Genomic DNA, 20529 nt, shown 5'->3' with positions numbered 1-20529 from the left:
GGCGTTAGAGGAGGCTAATTGCAAATAACTCCCAAGCAATTAAATGTCTAAACAGATAACGTACGGTACAACTGCTCACAGAAACCCTGGAACAATATGTGCAGATTTTATTTGTGTTATATTAATTCATAAAGTTATATTTTTAACTCAAAACTCCTAAGAGGTGAGGAGTATCATTTTTTAAATTGCTGCTTGATCAGTCACCCTCTCATCTCAGTATGATTTCTCCCCCAGGCATCTTATTACCCCTTTCAAAACACAGGCACATTTTGAAAGAATGCCTACCAACAGTGATATCTGATTAGCTCCACAGTCACAGCCAAGATCAGGTCCAAGTTTAAAACACCAAGTAAGGGAGGATGGCACTTTGATGTTTTGCTCTGCAGAGCAGTTTAACAACATTTTCAGTCCTCTCGAAATATACATGAACATATATTTCATTTTAAACATGTTTGATGGGCTTGGAAAAATGTACTGTTTAGTATCAGTTAAATATGTTATTGAGTATCCAAACCAATGTTCTAGTCAGGTCACCTAAAAAAAACTCACTTTATGTGGGGAAGAAGTTCCCAGCTTGAGACTCACTTCAAAATCTCTCACAAGCCCAGAAATAGAGTCGTCAACAGATGAAAGCCTCTGCCCTGAATTCACACTGTAATAGGTTTTTCAGGCCCTGAGAGGAAGTGTTCCTGCTGATAATACACTCAACCGACATAATGGTGTTTGATAAAACGTGCACATTTAATAATACATGAAAATATGTGCATTTGTGCGCTGCAGAGCTGCATGTGTGTGTTTTGTGTACTGCCCTTCCCCCTTCTGCAGCAGGTGATCGGACGCAGGTGTTCCCACCTGTTCATCAGGCCCGGGCAACAAAAGCTGAAGAAGGAAGTGCTGCTAGAAGCCAGTGGGCCATTTGGGAAGCATTCAGGCTGTTTGTGTGCACTATTATAGTGAATGAAGCCTGGTGGCTTTTACCCTCTTTTACAAGGGGAGTGTTTGTTGTTTGGGGGGGGAGGTTTTGTGTGTATGTGTTTGTGATTTTTGATATTTAAAGACTTGCAGGAAGCCTGTTTGGTATCTGTTCTGTCCTTATCTGGCCCCTGTTTTAAGAACTTTACTTTAATATTTAATAAAAAGTGTCACTTGTAGTTATCTCTGTTTCTCCCAGACTTTCTCCTCATTAACTTTTAATTGTTACTGTATGAAAACATTGCAGCAGGAGCTCCTTTGTGATGCTGTATTGATGAATCGTTCTTATTTTTGCAATTTTAGTACATGGCCGTAGGTGAGGTGAGCAAAGGTTGACCAGCTGTCACGTTTCTATTCCCATCATTCTGAGCCTTATGAACTCACACCGGAGCACTACTGCAGTGCAAACAGGTGTGGTCATGTCAGTCTTGGAGTATTTATATTAGGGTGGAAACTTGTACTGGGTCTTACAATTTAATGGAACATTTTGTCCCACTGTGTGTGAACAAATGCAGATAAGTGTGTCTGCAAATACATTCTCCCAGAAAAGTAGCTCTTGCATGCAATTCCAGTTCCGTGACTGTGTGTGCTTAGCCCGAACTGGCCTTACAATTGCTTGCGTTCTAGTTTCCACATCTGTAAATGTGTAAGGGTCATGTGTTGTCATCAGGGGGTGAATGCAAGGCTTTGTGCAGACATTTGTAGAACCACGGCGCCTCAAAGGCATCGCAATGGATGCTGGATTTGATGAAAGGATGTGTAAAGAGGTCCGTTATTGCCTCAGAACTGGAAGAAGAAGAGGTGCAGCAGGCTGTAATGTTTGGGTTCCCAATTGCTTCCCTCCCGAGCTGGCTCTCCAGCTTTGTGATACACCAGGACAGAGACTTCAACTTTCCAGCAGTGATAATGTCAATGAAATTAGATTTTCTGCTCAAACTCCTCAAACAAATTGAAACAAACCCTCCAAGCGTACTCCAGGCTAATAGAAATGAATAAAATAGGATCATACACATGTTTCCATGATGTCCACAGCTGTCACTATCTGCGTGTGCAGTCAAGCATCGGGCCGGCCACAGTTTGTGGAGGCTGTGGCCGCCCCCCGGCTACCACGTAGCTCCATCACCACCTCAGAGAAACGAGCAGCGCTGAGAAATTTGTGTGATCTGTAATCTGTGTCTAAGCTTACAAAGTGAACTGTTTCACAGTTTTTGACATGGCTCGATGGGTGTGACTGTTTGGCAATGCTTGATTTTGTACTTATCAGGTCCACCTAATCCCAAACTGGAACTGAAATCCATAAAAAAAAAACTCCAATTATGACTGACATTGTTTATATTCATGAGTTGTGGCTATTATCACTGTGCTGATCAGATCCTGATGAATCGCAATTTAATCTTCATCAGGTAGGATCAACACAATCACACAAATCCCCAGAGGTGTCATTTAGCTGTTTTTCTATAACATGCACTACAAATCAAAGAAGACAAAACAAAATCAATGACGAAAAACTTGTAGCAAAATTAATTAAAGCTCTGCTAAAAGGGAAAAAACTGTTTAGAAATAAAATTTAATCTTTAATGGCTTGGAAAGTGAACCAAGATAATGTAGAGGATGTCTGTAGTTTTTTTCATATTATTTAAATTTGTCAACCCTGAGGAGCTTCTTGAGTTTCATGTTTCTTGAGACCAATGTGTACGTGAGCGTGACAGAAACGCCTTCATAAAGTTATGTTTGTTTACCCATTCTGAACTTCTTAAATCTATTCCCTGAAAAAAAATGCCCTCGGTGTTGTAATAAAAGTAAAATCTAACACTAAAATGTAGAAATTTAACTGTGCTAAACAAGAACCAATAAAAAGCTGAGTTTCAGTGGTTAACCTGTTCTGACCAGTAAATGAAAAAACAAATGTAAACATACATTTATGCTTGTAAACTTTGATTTTCTTCCAGAGCCATATTCTGTTTGACCGTCACTTTGCATAAATCTGTAAATGTACTGTTGTAATTTACTGTTAGGATGCCTGGGTCGTTGACCCAGGGTTTTTGAGTTTACGATATTATTTATACTGTCTAGTTTTTGGTTTCTTTGAGTTCTGTCTTATGGCTTATGTCTCTGTCTTCTTTAGTTGCTCTGTCTCCCCATCACCTGCATCCCCTTGTCTAGTTCGCGTCTATGTGTATCTTAAGTTCCTATATCCCCGTGTTCAGTCAGTGTTTGTGTCTGCCCTGTTCCCACGTCTCTGTTCCCTCTGTAGTACCTGCATGTGAGTCTGTGTCTTTGTTCAGTCTGTGTTATGTGTTTCCTGTTTTACTTTGAAGGTCTCTGTCTTTTCTCAGTGTGTTCAGTTTACGCTTCTTTGGTCTCGTCAGTTCTGATTTGTACCAGCTGTGTTTCCCTCCTGTTACTCATTCCCTGATTGCTCCCTCTGTGTATTTAAGCCCTGTGTTTCTCTGTGTCCGTGTTGTGATCTACCGTTTACCAAGCTGTGTGTTCTGTCTGTCCGCCGGTATTAGTTTATTTTTTTGATCGTTTCCAGTTATGTTATATTTGAGTTTAACATTAAAACGGTTTTTGAGTTTACATCTGTCTCTGGAGTCTGCACCTTGGGTCCTATTCCTGCCTGCACACAGCCACACCTAACATTTACTACATTTATAAAGCCACCACAACCAACCCATTTTAAGCAACAGCAGAACACATTTGGAGGAGAGGGCATGCAGTCAAGTAATCAGTTAAAGCCTGTAAGCTCAGTTAGAAAGCTGCATCCATCTGTACCTGCAACACTGCCACACGATAACTGCTAACTGAAAATAACATTTAACCTGGGAGCCGTGTTGTGTTCTGCATTGACAATGCATCACAAACACGGCTGAGAGGTCCGGTTTACATTCAAATTTTATTCGTCACATACACAGTCATGCACAGTACAGCATGCAGTGAAATGCTTGTGTCCCAGCAGACAGGCTGCAGACGTGGACGCAGGATCTCAGGGCTTGGTTTAGTATGGGGGGGGTCTAGCCAGGACCCTTACTGATACCACCCCCAGGCGGGAATCGAACTGGCGACTCCCGCCAGTCTTACCACTGTGTAGTCTTACCACTATAAAAATGTAAAAATGAATCAATAAAGCACACAGACACATTTGTTCCTGCTGTAAAACTGGGTACTGTCACATGAGTCTGCGGGGACAGCCTCAAGTGGCCATTCGAGGAACTGCACTTTTATGCTGCGGCTCAGCCACACAGCTTTTGCCTTGGTTTTGACCGAGACTGATGACATCTTGTTGCTCTAGGTAGTGTAGTGTGTTTTTAATGCTACCAGGGGCACAAAAGAGTGAGGGGGGGGGGGGGGAAGATGGTCAGTATGAGGATGACAAGAATATAGAATATATATATATATATATATATATATAGAAAATATAGAATGGAGATACCCATTGATGTGGAAGTGTTCCTAGAGCTAAAAGACTGCAGAGGGCATCTTTCACAAAACATTTATTTATTATAATTATTACTAGCAGTAGTGTATATAGATAGATATCTATCTATATCATTTCTATATTATTATAGAAAACAATACTGATAAAACCAACACCTGCATCTTAGGGCATTTGCACATTTGTTTTAAACAATAAATAAAAGTTGTTCAGGTTTAAAAACATTGCCAGCGCGAGTGTTTTGCTGTTGTTTTTTCAGAAGACAAATTTAATCTTAGACAGAATCTGTCACAGCAGTGACAAAGAAGCGACATGGCCAGAGGCAAAATGTCACCTTTAATAAAGCTGTGGGTGCATGAAATTATCAATTCTAATAATAAAAGAACTCCACAGATGTCCTGCTTTGCATGCAAACTTAGACTGCCTTCATCTTGAGATGAATGGCAGCTAATAAACATGGAACAAAACAAAGAATAATAATAAAAATTATCGTTGTAAAAACACAATAAGTGTAAGAATTTGCCTTTCAGAACTATAATGACATTGCCAGTGTATCAAAATAAGTAAAATTTCATTGTGTGCCATCACTTTCAATTCAAACTAAACCAAACACAGCCTTTTATATTAATTATTGTTATATGTAACAGTGAAAGTCACATGATGTAGAAAAGCACCACTAAGATGCTGTAGTGCTGTTATAAAAGTGTCGCTATTTACACACATCTACTAATACAGCTGCTTTATGCAATATTCAAATAAACATGTAATTCTTTGGTTCGTCCACTAGGTTGTGGCATTTCCCCCACAGCCTCAGTCGTGTTCAAACATCTTGTGCTCTAAAAGCCAGCTCCCTGCTGTGTGTTTTACACAGAAGAGTATCCCCTGCTGATGTTGTAATTTTTTTCGCTTCTACATCTCAGGGCTCAAAAGATGCTCCGCTCTATCTGATGTCAGCACGCTGTCCTTTCCATTACAAAGCAGGAGAATAAGAAGCAGGTCCTGTGAAGACAGGTCTCTGGGGTGGACACAGTCTTCTTGTCGAGCTGACAGATCATTTTGGTTCAACATAAACCTCCCCCCCATGCAGCAGCTACTGACTTTGATGTTATGTTTATGCTCCTGCACGAGAGCAGAGAAAGGGAGAAAACTGCTTCCATGTGCATTTGTTTTAGAGCAGTGGGGACAAAATGGCATAAAAACAAGGTTTTTAACTTTGTTGTCTTGCATTTCAGGGCTCGAATTGCTTCCCTGACATTTAAACATGGCATTTAATCTGACATTTAATCACTAACCCTTAGCTTTAACCTAGCATGAGCTAAATTCAAAAATGAACCATGCAGCAAAAAATATACCTCCAAATGGCAACTGAACTAAAATGACTCCAATCCTACATTTCCATCCTGGTGAGGACGCCACGTTCCCCTGAAGGTCATTCAAGAACAAACACCTGAGGTTTAGACTCGTGTGCAGGGTTACTGCATGAGAAATGTCGGTTTTTATTTAGCAAAATTTGACTCCAGTTAACAGCAAGACAGACTGGAGTAAGCAGAGGATCATGTGGAGACACCAGCTGCAGCATATTAAAATGCAGCACAGGTATCTTTCATGAGCAGAATCCTGCAGAGGCGCGATACGCTGCTTTACTGACATCTAATGGTATGCAGCGTGAACTCCAACGATAGTGATGTCAATAAATCTGTCACAGTGGTATCTATAATTCGTATTTTAAACTGTGCAGGGAGCTACAGTGGAAACAGAAGCATTATTAATAAAAGACCTGACAATATGATGGGCCTCTGTTCCAGCAAAATCCAGCATTTTTCTATCTAAAGCTGAGAATGCTGGATTTTTTCAGCATCATTTTTCAGAGTCATAACTATTCCAGTTAATCAGGCATGTATTTAAGCAGGTCATGCATTCAACAACTGCTTTGTTGGTGCTTTTCTAGACAAATCATCTTTAAACTGAAGTAGATCCTTGCATCTTTTGTTCTTCACACGCTTATAAATTGATGTGTTTGTGTTTTTTTTATCGTAAAATCACGATTGGCTAATACTGGAACTTTTGCCAGTGTTATAATTTATTTTATCAATATCCTGGATGCATGAACGTCTTTAAAATTTTGTTAAATAACACTTACATACATTTAAGTGGGGGGATTTGAACCCTCTTTCATTCATCAATCTTATGCCATGATCTAGGTCTGGGCTTGCAGGGGAAGCAGTCTCAGTGGAGCTACTCAGACCTCCATCTCTCCAGCTACCACCCCTAACTCCTCTGCTGGGACACAGAAGCATTCCCAAGCCAGGCGAGAGACATGATCTCTCCAGCATGTTCTGGATCTCACAGTTGGGCAAGCTCAAGAGACCTCACCTGGGAGGCATCCTAGTCAGATGCCTGAACCACCTCAACTTTTGGAGAGGCAGCAGCTCTATTCTGAGACCCTCTCGGTTGAGCATGTATTTGGCTAAGGGAGAGAGCCCAGGCTGGGAGAAGTATTTCTGGGCACTACACCCTTTTCCTGCTGAGAGCTACGGAGGTCCTGATTCTCATCCACGTCACTCCATACTCAGCTGCAAACCAATCCAGTGTGATTATCATCCACTGGGGTCAGCACCCCAATGTCTTTATACAAGTATGACTCCTTTTGTATTGCTCCTTTGTTCTATTTTGACGGGTTTTTGTTTGCAGTTACTTTGTTAATTGTCTGACAGAATAAATTATATTTCCAAAACATATTCCCTATATATTTTTTATTTCTGCTAATCTTTAGAAGAGAAAACCTTTGTTCACTGAGTGCAGCTGCGATCTGAAAGATGCTCTCTGACTCAGGTCAATTCATTTGTTGTGGTTTAACTGTTGTTGCTAGATCTTTATCACTGAGCTACAGGTTCATGTGAAAGATGCATTAGGTGGGGCGTATAAACGCAGGAAGCAGTGGATGTAAGGCTGTGTTCAGTGTTAACGGGTTTGGGGGCTTTGTGTCAGTCTGAAAGGGAGTGGGGAATCAAAGGTTGGGCTCCAAAGCCTCCACTTTCTTTTGAAAAAGAGAAAAGTGGAGGGAGTAAAGAAAAAGATCTAACTTCAGCACCCAAATTAACCATCTGAGAGACACATGTGAGGTGGTGAATCTTTTAGATATTGAAGGCTCTTTGGTGAAGCTTTGAGAAAGATGGCAGGATACCTAAGCTGGTTCTCTGGCTAGATTATTGCCAACTCTCACACCCAAATCTTAAAAAATGATGCAGGCAAGTTAGCATAACCTAACAACAAAGACTGAATCTCCTAGGTAATGATATATATATATATTTTCCCTCATATACAAAGTGTAAAAACTAAATTGTGGTTTTATGGATGATTGCTGTGGCAGTACATTTCCTCCCAACACTTCAGTATCGATCAGTCCTTCTTAGCTCATCCAGCAGACACGCTGCGGTCAAAACTTTTCAACTGACGGTCTTTCATTTATTTTTCTGGAAGTGAAATCAATGATTCTGGAAACTGGTGTCCAAACAATTCTTGTTATAAACTGTGAAATTATTTTTGCTTTGGTTCAAAAGACAGAAAGGTTTCGTTATTATAGGCCCCAAGAAGGCAGAGACCAAAGTTTAAACCAAAGTTAAAAAGCTTCATCATTGTTGGATAAAAGCATCACATGTTCCATCATGTGAGTCCTGCAGCAGCATTATAAAAACTGAAAACGAGGGAATAGGCTATGATAAAGTCATGGAAAAAACTGGCCTCTTGTTTTCCCACACAGATTCACACAGCACTTCATTCTATGCTCAAAATGCAGCTCTTTGGAGTAAAATCCATGTATTATAAAGCTGCCTTGTTTGTCACTGTCTCTCCCAACAAAGGGCAGCAAATGAAGCTCGGTACAGTGGCTGAAAAATCTAAGTCTAAAAACTCTTTGGTGAAAGATAAAACAACGCAAGAGCACATAACTGTGCACAAATTAAGAGTAGCTGCTAATGTCTTGATATAGACTGTCCCAGAGGACGCATGAGTGAAAGTTCATGGACTGTGAAACAATGTCACAGACTCTGACTTTACTGCTGCTCTGCTAAGAGAAACGGGCCAAATGTAGCACTGGTCAGAATATTTTGAGTTTAAATTAAAATAACTAATGACAAAAAAATGGCGGTCTGTCATGATTTACAGGCAGTTTAAAGAACTTTAACGGCAGACTTTCTACAGGAACAAGGCAGGGAGCTCTGGGAGCAAAGGAGACAAGTTGCCCCAGTCAGAGTTAAGTGTTATCAGAGCTTTCTGATAATTAAGAGGAATTAGAGTCCAAGATTTGGGTTTTTAATCTTTCAGCAGATAGAGGGGAGGCAAGTGAGTAATATGTGAGCTATTTTCTTTTGCAGGTAGAGGACCAGCTTGTGGAAGTGAGTAAAGCAGCAAGCTTGAGATAAGTTTCCCAAAGGAGCACCGGGATCAGCAGTAGAGCTTTTCAGTCACCCTTTCAGCAGGGAAGGTGAAAGTGTCTCCAGCAGAGAGTGGAGCACAAGCTGGTCATTAAAGACTGCAGGCTGATGAGGAGATAGAAAACAGGTGCGACAGCAGACGCCACCAGCAGGCCGGCCCACCTCTCCACCTGAGAGAGGAGAGAAAGAGGAAATTTGACCTCTGACTTCTAATATAAAGCAGATCTGTGACAGTTTTGTGAGGTTTGCCTTTGTCAGCCCAGCTCATTACTCATAGGTGTTGAGATGTGTGTGCAATCAACTCAAGTTTTTCAGTTTATCAAAAGTACAAAAGGTTATAAATGATTTTAAGCTGAACAAACATGCTTTAGATTGTGGGAGGAAGCTGGAGTATCTGCTGGATAACCACACCAGTGCAGGGAGAACACGTGAACTCTGCACATAGATGCTCCAGCCGTCCAGGACCTTCTTGCTTTGTGGCACAGTACTGACTGTTTTTATTTAACTGAAACAATACATGCACCCAGAAGCTTTGCTGGCTTTCAGAGCTCCTGAGCTCTTCACATAATATTCATCAGCCTGACACCAGGGTCAGAGTCAAGAGGCAGCCTCTTCAGAGCCAACTCTAGCCAATTCACATAATGAAGACCATTATGGAGATACCCATACTCATATGACTGCAGTTGCATCCAGTGTTTGTCTGGGAGTAACCACATCTCTATAGCTGCACAGACATATTTGAGTCACCCATTTAAATTGGAGTTATCTCATTCCTTTTAATTGATGATAAAGGTCATTGCTTCAGCAACCTTTACAGATTTGCGAGTATCATATAAAAAGCTAATTATATACGAGAGCTACAAAACAGGAGTCAGGTCTCTATAATCAACTGGTAAAAGTAAGTGGCCACAGTAAAATGATTTGGTCATCAGCAACTCAGGGAAACAACAATGATAATAACGAGCCATGTTTGTTTTTTTTCTGGCACTTTATTATAAATCTGCATCGGCAAGAGTTCATGTGCAAGTAGGGTGGCTGAATCAGTGAAGGGTGATGGTGGAGGGTCAGAGTTTTTTATGTCCGTCTGTGTATGTGTGTGTGTGTAGGTGGTGCAGAGGGAAGAGGTGAATGAAGGTCTCTTCGTGTGTGTGTGAGAGTCAGGACAGAGCAGGGAGAGGATTCAGCATCCTGACAGCCTGATGGACGAAGCTGTCTCTCAGTCTGCTGGTTTTCACCCCGAGGCTCTTCAGTCTCCTTCCCCGATGGCAGCAAACTGAAAAAGCTGTTGGACGGATGAGTGGAGTCACCTGAACTGCAGAGGGCTTTTAGGGTGAGGCGGGTGCAGTAGATGTCCTGGAGGGAGGGAAAGAAACACCCACGATACTCTCAGCTGCTCTCACTGCTCATTGTAGCTTTTTCCAGCAGGAGCCATACCACACAGTGATGCAGCTGGTGAGGATACTCTCAACAGTGCCTCTGTAGAAGGTGCTCAAATGGGGTTGAGGCTCTCGCTCTCCTCAGTTTATAGAGGAAGTAGAGTTGCTGTTGGGCTTTACTGACCAGTGATGCAGTGTTTTTGACCAGGAGAGATCTTCTGAGACGTGCAAAGACGTGCAGGAACTTGGTGCTGCTTACCCTCTCCACAGCAGCACCATTGATGGTTAGTGGGGTGTGCAGGGTGTGAGTCGTCCTGAAGTCTGTGATGATCTCCTTAGTCTTCTCCACATCCATGGACAGGTTGTTGTTGCTGCACCACTCGACCAGATGGTTAACTTCACTCATGTAGTAGATCTCATCATTGTTGCTGATGTGACAGACCACAGTTGTGTCGTCTGCAAACTTGATGAAAGTGTTGGAGCTGTGTGATGGTGTGCAGTCGTGAGTCAGCAGAGTGAAGAGTGAAGAGCAGGTGGCTCAACACACATCCTTGGGGAGCCCCCATAGTCAGTGTTCTTGTGCTGGAGGTGTTGCTGCCGACCCATACTGTCTGCACGATTGCTGGGGAACAATCTTGTTGAATGCTGGACTGAAGTCTATGAACAACATTCTAACATATGAGTCTCTAGTTTCTAGATGTGTGAGGAAGAGTGAAGGGCATCATCGGTCGAGCGGATTGATCGGTATGCGAACTGAAATGGATCCATGAGGGATGTTATCAGGACCGGGGGCTTTGCGTGTATTGATGATAATAATAATAATGGATTGCTTTATATACTGCTTTTCGAGGCCCTCAAAGTGCTTTACAATTCATTCACTCTCACATTCACACACTGGTGGAGGCAGCTACAGTTGTAGCCACCGCTGCCCTGGGGCAGGCTGACAGAAGCGAGGCTGCCATATCGCACCATCGGCCCCTCTGGCCATCACCAGTAGGCGGCAGGTGAAGTGTCTTGCCCAAGGACACAACGACCAAGACAGACAGAGCTGGGGATCGAACCGGCAACCTTGAACCCCCTGAACCACGGTCACCCCTTTACACACTCTGGGGATAGTGTCACCGCACGATCTGATATCGTCGTGTTGGTGTTGTTGCCAGATCATCATACTAAATGTTGTTCCAGGATCAACATTGCAAGTGACCAATCAGAATGTTGTGACGTCATACTTTTGCGACTTCGGGAAAAACTGCCGTAAAACAAAAACCTGTACTTAAGCTGCGAGAAACCACCTCTGTCCGCCGATCAATGGACCCTGACCCTAACCGTAACCCTTTAATAAACGGTAAGCAGAATTGATATTGTCCTTGCAACGTTGGAATTTAATAAATGCACGAATGGCTTGGCGCCCAAAATAATAACGTCACAACAATGTGATTGGTCACTTGCAATGTTGAACCTGGAACAACATTTTCATGATGATCTGGGAACAACACCAACACGACGATATCAGATCATCCAGTGTGCACCACCTGGTCTTTGGGGTGGGTGGAGTCTTCTGTGAGGGGTGTCATTCTGTCCCTCAAAGTGAGCGAAGGATTCATTTAGCTCATCCGGTTGAGAGGTGGAACTGACCTCTGAATAAGGAGAAGCAGGATGCCGGAGGGTGTATCCTGCCCTAAATATTCCCAAACTATAAGCAGCAGAAGTGTCAATTAAATGAGGAAACATTTAGAAAGTCCTGAGAAGTTTAAGTGTAAAATAGTCCTGCGGTTTTTCTGCCAGTGTCCTCACAAGAAGTGATCACAAGAAAACAACAACGGGCTGCGAAAAGATTATCACTAGAGTCGGTGCAACCACTGGGCGTCATTTTGCATTCACTGATCAAGACTCGTGACAAGTTTGTGCCTTCACGAGGAGCCGCCCTCTGATTTATTACAGGCATTCATTCATTTCAGAGACTAATAACTTTACTACCTGTGAAATATTATTAAGCAGTTAGATCATTGTCTCATTTTCTTACACGCCATCAGCAAAAGTCAGAAAGTCAAATGCAGCTGAAGGTAATAAAATATTCATAAAGAATTGTCCTAGAAATCCATTCATTTTGTTGTTGTAAATATTAATAACTTGCCTACAAATGGATTTTGGCTCAGATGCCCTGCAGCCTTTTTTCATAAGGCAAACAATCAAACAGTCCATGAGCTGTTTCATATATTAAAGACTTAAAACAACACGAGTGTGATGTAGGGAGATGATTTTTGTATTATACTGAACTCCAACAATATAATCCTAATATTGCCTTATGAGCACAAACAAGATGGCGCCAGTGTGTACGGCGAGCCGTCTCTGGATCCGTCTTCCTGAGTGTTGTTTACTCTTTCCTTACTATTTTCTATACGCTTTCCGGATGTTACTGCTCTAATTGCCTATGATCGACAAACTCTTTTAAATCTTCGACCCTTGAATCATCAAAAGCCGGATCTATATTGGAACTTAGGGAATTTTTCCCAGTCTCGAACGGATACTTCCACCTGCACATACTACCTGCCTTTTTTTCCACCACACAAGAAACGACATAGGAAACGGGGTAAACGGAGTGGTTTTCGCGTTCGTATTAAAGCCTATTTAAAAGCACATGAAGTGATTAATTACCGCTCCATCATAAACATCTTGCGGCCCTCCCAGTATACTTTCAGACTGTGTCGCCATCGATGGATTTGCTATGCTGGCCAGCAAGCCCACTCGGTCCTACCAGTTGAGTGCCCACGTGTATGGAGCTGGAAGCGGGTCTCTGGAGGAGGTGTGGATCACAGCAATCTTCGCCGGCTGGGACGTGCTCCTAGTAGCGTCAACGTGGCTACGCTCCGAATGGCTCTGCTAAACACTAGGTCACTGGTGAACAAGTCCTTCGTTGTAAACGACTTTTTTCTCGCGTCACTGGACGTCCTGTTTCTAACGGAGACCTGGATTCGCCCCGGTGAGTCCTCTTCCTTTTCGGAACTTCTTCCACTGGATTGTGCTTTCTTTAACTCTCCTAGGAGAGTTAGGAGTGGAGGTCTAGGCTCGGTTTTTAGAAGTAAATTCCGAGTGCGACAACTGCCTCCTGCCTCGTATTCCAGCTTCGAAGTACAACTACTGGAGCTGTCCGGTTCCCCCGGAGCCTCTGTGTGGTGGTGTATCGACCTCCGAAGCGCAACAAGGATTTTATCCGTGAATTTGCTGATCTTTTAGGATTTATCTTTTTAAATTATGATTGTGTTCTTATTTGTGGTGATTTTAACATTCATATATGCTGTGAGGCGGACCTATTGGCTAAGGACTTTCTTGCCCTTATTGACTCTTTTAATATCACTCAGTGGGTGAGAAAATCAACCCACACTAAAGGCCATATGCTGGACTTGGTATTGTCGTATGGACTGGATATTTGCATCACGGACATTAATGATGCTGGGATTTCGGACCATTTCCCAGTTATGTTTGATGTTCAGTTATGCAATATGGAACTGAACTCTGAGGGTCCACTGAGCCTATCGCGTCTGATTAATTCTGAGGCTGTTGCCCTTTTCTCTGCGGCCTCTGTCTGTTATGATGACATCAGTAATGCACCTCTCTCGGTTGATGGCGTAGTCAACTCTTTTATTTCTACATGTTCTTCTATTTTGGACACTGTGGCTCCAGTAAAGACTAAATGCCATAAAACCTCTCGCCAACTCTGGCTAAATGAATCCACCCTCGCTCTTAGACGTGAATGTCGTCAAGCTGAGAGGAGGTGTCCGTTGACATCCTGCATATGAGCCGATCTAAATTTCAGAAGGCTGCCAAAATGGCAAAAACTTCTTTTTTGTCAAACATTATTGCAACTAATAGTCATAATCCTCGAGTTCTGTTCAAAATCTTTAACTCAGTGGTTAATCCCTGCTCTGATGTTTCGATGGGTGCCTCCCCGGCCCTCTGCGAAAAATTTCTTAATTATTTTATAGATAAAATCTCAGTGTTAAGGGCCCCACATTCTCCGGTAGTAAATCAAGCCCCAGTTTCCGAATGTTCAACAGTTTTTCAACAGTTGGAACCTGTGTCATTCTCGACTTTAAAGGAAATAATTAATAACCTGAGAAGCTCAAATTCTCTGCATGACATTATTCCTTCTCGTATCATTAAGGATGTATTGATTCTCTGTCATGATGGGAAAATATTCCTCTTCTTCTGCCCTTTTTCGCTGTGGTGTGCTCCAGGGCTCGGTATTGGGTCCTGTATTGTTTTACCTGTACATGCTGCCCTTGGGCTCCATTTTTGAAAAACATAATGTCTCTTTTCACTGCTATTCTGATGATATTCAAATCTACCTCCACCTGACTGGGGATGTTTCATCTTCACTACATCCTCTGTTTGATTGTCTGAGGGATGTCAAAGACTGGTTATCACGTAACTTTCTTACTTTAAATGAAAAGAAGACAGAAATTATCGTTTTTGATAGAAATATGCCTCTGGGACAACTGGCTGGCACACTCGGGCCTGTTGCTAACCACCTCACTGATGCTGTTAGGAATCTTGGAGTTTTCATGGATAGTTCCTTCAAACTAGATAAACAGGTTTCTGCTGTGGTAAAAACCAGCTTTCACCAACTACGCCTAATTTCTAAGGCTAAACCTTATATACCACACAAAGATCTGGAGAAACTCATTCATGCTTTCATCACTTCAAGACTGGATTATTGTAATTCTCTCTGGGCCTCCAATCTTCTCTTCTTCAGCAATTGCAGCTGGTCCAAAATGCCGCAGCACGTCTCTTGACCGGCACTAGAAAGTATGACTCTATCACCCCTGTTCTGGCCAACTTACACTGGCTTCCTATTAAATACCGAATTGATTTTAAAATTTTATTGTTTACTTATAAAATCCTCAACAATATGGCACCTGACTACCTAGCTGATCTCCTCTGTCTGTATAGCCCTCAGAGAGCACTAAGATCATCGGGCCAACTGCTCTTAGTGCAACCTAGGTCTCGGCTGAAGACCAGAGGAGACCGTGCCTTTGCCGTTGCTGCACCCAGGTTATGGAATACTCTTCCTCTTCATATTCGCGCATCAGATTCCATTCAGTCTTTTAAATCACGTCTAAAAACTTATTTGTTTAACCTGGCATTCAAGGCTAATTAGGGTAATTTACATCTGGCTCTGCATTTAGATTATGTAATTATTTTATATTTTATTTATTTTATTTATATCTGTAATTTATATTTTATATTGTGATATTTTTTTATCTGTATCATGATTTTACTGGAAAGCACTTTGGTGTACTTCGATCTTTAAAATGTGCTATATAAATAAATTTTGATTTGATTTGATTATGAATAACACACAAATTACTGGGAAATGATTCAAGGATGACTTTTGACATTTGATGGCACATGAGGGACAGAAAATTGTGCATTATTCATTTAATTTTGTTTAATTTCATTTTGCAGGTAAAATCTTATAAATAATATAAATATACTGTACCAGATATATGGTTAAAAGCTGTATGTCATGTGTAGTCCCTATGCGCAGGTCCCTGCAGTGTACAAATAATAATTAAATTAAACAATTAGTGTTTGTTTGAATTGACATGTCAGCTGTTTAATAATGTTAAACCATCGTAAAGTACAGTAAATGTAGAGCAATGTATTTTTTGTGCAGCTCAGGAGACTTAGGCATCATGTGACATGGCTAAATTTACTTTGTCAGGAGGAAGCACGACAGATATGTAATTTACACTGACAGAATGTCAGATTATTATTTAATATTTCATAAATCTGATGTATTTATTATTTTATATATTATTTATACCTGCAGAGAGACAGACATCCATTCACATATACATCTTACTCTCATATTTCTGTCCTTTTTATCTGTTTCAGTGCATCTTTTCTACACAACTGGGACATGGAGTAAAATAGTGTCCAGTGCTCTAAACCTGTTTTCACTGCTGCATTTGTAGAATTGTTTTCTACATGCTAGTGCACTAACTTATAAATGAAGACAGAATTAAAAACCATGATGACATGCTGGGAGCTCCAGGTTAGATTAGTCTAGTTAGCTATCATCAAGATAAGGTCATTTCACATTATTTAATTAATTTATTTCATGTTTTCTTAATTGATTTATATTTAATAGATTAACTATTTCATAAATTAATCATATAACTGGTTAAGGTTCCAGCTGTTGATGGTGGTCTCCTTCACTCTGCCTGGCTGTGTTTTGTTTACAGCTATTTTTATCTTGTTTATTTAGATTTTCTATTCATTCTGTGCAATGCTGCAAATGTTGGTATCGATTCAATATCAAGTAAATACAGGGCTAATATTACTGATGCCAATACCAATATAAATACTATACTGGCAGCTTATAAGAGCAGTGTGTCATGCTTTATAAGATGAATCATCATAAATTTGTGAATTCTAGACACATTTTAATAATCAAATAATCTAAATATTTATATATATTCAACAAAACACCAGCTTTTCGTGTTTTGGGGAGATTTGTTTCTCTAAAATGCTTTTGGTCATCTTCTGATGTTTAAATGTGCTCTAGACTATAAATTAAATGTGAGAGTCAACACTCCTTATCCATCTTCACTCTAATGATGATTTGGATCTAAGTTTCCCTACTTCAGAGTCTGTCTTCTGATGCTTTTACTACTTGCTTATCCGCAGTGGTACTTAGTAATGGTCTGCTGGAAAATTGAGGCACAGCCGTATTTATTTGTACAAGTACAACCCTGATGAGGTGATCACGTCAGCCTGGCTGTCATCTGAATGCTGCTTCAGTTGAAGGATCAAAGAAAATGTCTCACACAAAAGAACCAAACTGGCTTAAATCTGATCCCTGATCGAGGTGCAGAAACTTAACTTAAAATAGTTTCTGTTCATTGTGCATATTTTATGGATTATTTCTAGGTTCATGACAGATTTTTGATTTGGTGTCAAACCTTTGAACCCCACTGTAATGTGTTGCTCAAAGGAGAACGTCGGGCTGCTGTTATGTTGGTCTCCATGGTGACATTTTTTAAGTTTTTTAAGACTTTTTAAGTTTAAGTTTAAGTGAGTTTCTTCCTCATTCTCTCCTGGAGAGCACTGCTGCACAGAGACATGAAACATGGGAGTTCAAATCAAAGCTGTGACAGAGGGAGTGTAATACAATCTGAATCAATTTACCCCAATCTGTCAAGTAAAAAACAAAATAATGCTAAATATGGTTGTTATTGTTGTTGTTGTTTGGGGGATGTGTTTGCTTGTTTTTAAATACGGTCGTCATGATCCCCTGGGATTGGTCTTTTTTTTTTAGTAAGAAATATATTTCAGTTTGTGTTTCTGCTTTCTTTGATTCTTCAGTTTTGAGTTCTGGATTCTTGTGTTTTTACTTTGGGTGCCTGTGTTGATTTTATTATTATTATTGTGACTCATTTTAGTTTTGCAATATGACCTTTTTATAATCACTCCTGAGTCTTCAGGAGTTTTCATTTCTCTGTTCTAGTTTGAAAGTTTCTTGTTCCTGCTTGGATTTTTATTTCTTCCCCGTCATCAACCTGATTATATTCAGCTGTGCCTCATTCACATTTCTGTGCACATTTCTCTTTTTTTGCATTTACAACCCCAGTTTCAAAAAAGTTGGAGCACTGTGTAAAATGTAAACAAAAATATAATCAAATAATTAGCGACTCCCATAAAGCTGTTTTGTTTATTTAAAAAAAACATGTAAAATGTTTAAACTGAGACATTTTACTATTTCATGAAAAGTATTAGCTCATTCTGAATTTGAAGTCATCAACATGCCTCAAAAACGTTTGAACAGAGGCAACGAAAGCCTGGAAAAGTAACCAGTACTAAAAAGAAACATCCGGAGGAACATTTTACAATTAATTTGGTTAACTGGCAACAGATCAGTACTGTGATTGGTTAGAAATTCAAAAAACATCTCACACATTCATTTGTCTGCAAAAACTATGTCTACACATTGTGGAACAATATCAGAATTTTGTTTCTCCATGTAAAATTGCAAAGACTTGAATATCTTATCATGTATAGTACCTAACATTATCAAAAGGTTCAGAGACTCTAAGGGACTCTCCGTGTGCGAGGGAAAAGGCTGAAAATGGCCCGAGACAAAGTAGAAAATAGTTCTGAAGTAAAACGAATCAATCGTGGAAATACTTTTGGGAAAACAAGAGCCTGGGTCCTCCAGACTAAAAAATGTAAAAAGGCTTGTTTTCATCCTGCTGTTAAAAAGTCTGCATTTCTGATGGGACAGAGGTGCATTAATGCCAGTGGCACTGACAGCTTGCACATCTGGAAAGGCATCACCAGTGCCAGCAACACTGAAAGGTATAGTTGGGTCTTAGAGTAAAATATGCTCCCATTTGGATCTTTTTCAGGGAAGACCTTGAATATTTCAGCAGGACAATGCTAAACTGCAGGCAGCAGCTATTATAACAGCATGGCTCTGAACTGGCCTGCCTGTACTCCAGACCTGTGATCATTTGAAAATATTTGACACATCATGAAAAGAAAAATACAACAAAGAAGAACAAGGACTGTTGGGCAGCTAGAATCCTCTGTCTGACAAGAATGGGACAGAAATTAAGAAAGCACCTTAAACATGTGGTTATCCTAACTGGGCTTTCATTAAATTGGTGAAGATGTACAGGAAAGAACCTTAGACAGCAGCCGGGGGAAACAAAATCTCCTACATGGCAGACTGAGAAACCTAACGTCCCTGTGCACCTCGGGCAAAAACTCGTTCATCCCAAGGACAAAACACCCAAACACAAACTAAAGACCAACATGTATGTTATGCAGTGCAGTGATGAGTGCTTGGAGCGTTTACCCAGGAAAAACCAATCAGCCCACAACACAAGAGAGCCACCTCAACAGCTGGGAATCCACTGCGAATGACCGACGTTGAACAGAGGTTGAGGTTTATGACACCAGTTATCAGCCATCTACAATGCAGTCTTGAGATCCCTTCCCGGGTGTTTAAACGCCCACTCTCAATAGTTCACACAATGATGGCAATATCTTACACTGGTTTCACACTCACGTGATCAATACTGGGTCAATGACAATCAGGGGTTAAAAACCTGGGACTCTCTCTGGGTTGTTTTCGAACTGAAGAAGCTTTTTGGATGAGAGGAAACATCTTCACAAACCAAAAAGAAACTCGCTTGCCTTCTCTTCAGCTCTCGAGTCTACAAATTGTGTTTCGGCTTTGAGGGAATTCCCAGCAGCAGGATCAATGAAGAAATTATAACGCTTGTGCAGCACTTACAACCAATGACGATCATTATGATTATCAAAGTGAGCGTGTGATGGGGCTTCCATTGGCAGGCAGCAGGGATTAGAGGATTATTTCTCTCCCCTGTCTTTGGCCATCTCTCTATCGTTCTCGCTCCCTGGATTAGGTTTTATCTACAAAGTAATCGGGGCTTTTCTCTTGTCTGACAGGACTACAACTCCCACACTTTTACACACACAGACACACAGATACACACAGAGATTACATCGACACTGCACAGTCTACTGCGATATTGACTCAGAGACTTAAACCAGGCAGAAAGGGATGCGATAAAGCAGAAAAATCTGGATTTCCACAGGAATTATTTTGTATGAAATCTCTTCTTATCTCCGCACAAACAATATGAAACCACCTGAATGAGATTTCCTTCTCTGACGTTCTTTGCATTTGGTATAAACAAACACTCTGAGCAGTCAGATTTCATTCCAGGAGTGGTGAAAGATACCAAAATCCAAAGGTAAATATTGTATATATTCAACACCTATTGTAGAGAGCTGTTGTAGTAACAAAATACAGCTCAGACAACGAACCGGGGCTGGTACTGAGTGATCTTTTTGTTTTTCCTCCGGAAATTTTGAGCTGGCATATAAATTATTAATGGGCGCAGGATCATAGCTGTAAAGGACACCAAGGTCCTTTTTTGCATTACTTAAGGGAATTAGTGGGGCGGCGGGCGGTTTGCATACACAGTAGATATTACATCTATCTGTTATTTTAAGACAGCATGAAATGTTTTCAGGCTAAAGAAATCTTAAACTTTGGCCATTTATGGAGGATATATGGAAACATGAAATGTAATGTATGTTTTTATGTAAGACAAACAGCATTTTGAAACACCTACTGTATCCAGCAATGAAAACTATTAAAAAACAATAAAATAAGTTAAAATAAAATAACTTGTGCATTTGGGTAGTTTCTGGTTAAAAAAGATATTGATATTGCCATATTGAATTTTAATATGTGTCATTTCTGCAACATTTA

This window comes from Maylandia zebra, linkage group LG13 (genome assembly GCF_041146795.1).
Source record: "Maylandia zebra isolate NMK-2024a linkage group LG13, Mzebra_GT3a, whole genome shotgun sequence".
Taxonomy (NCBI): Eukaryota; Metazoa; Chordata; class Actinopteri; order Cichliformes; family Cichlidae; genus Maylandia; species Maylandia zebra.
Note: the sequence above shows the minus strand (reverse complement) of the source record.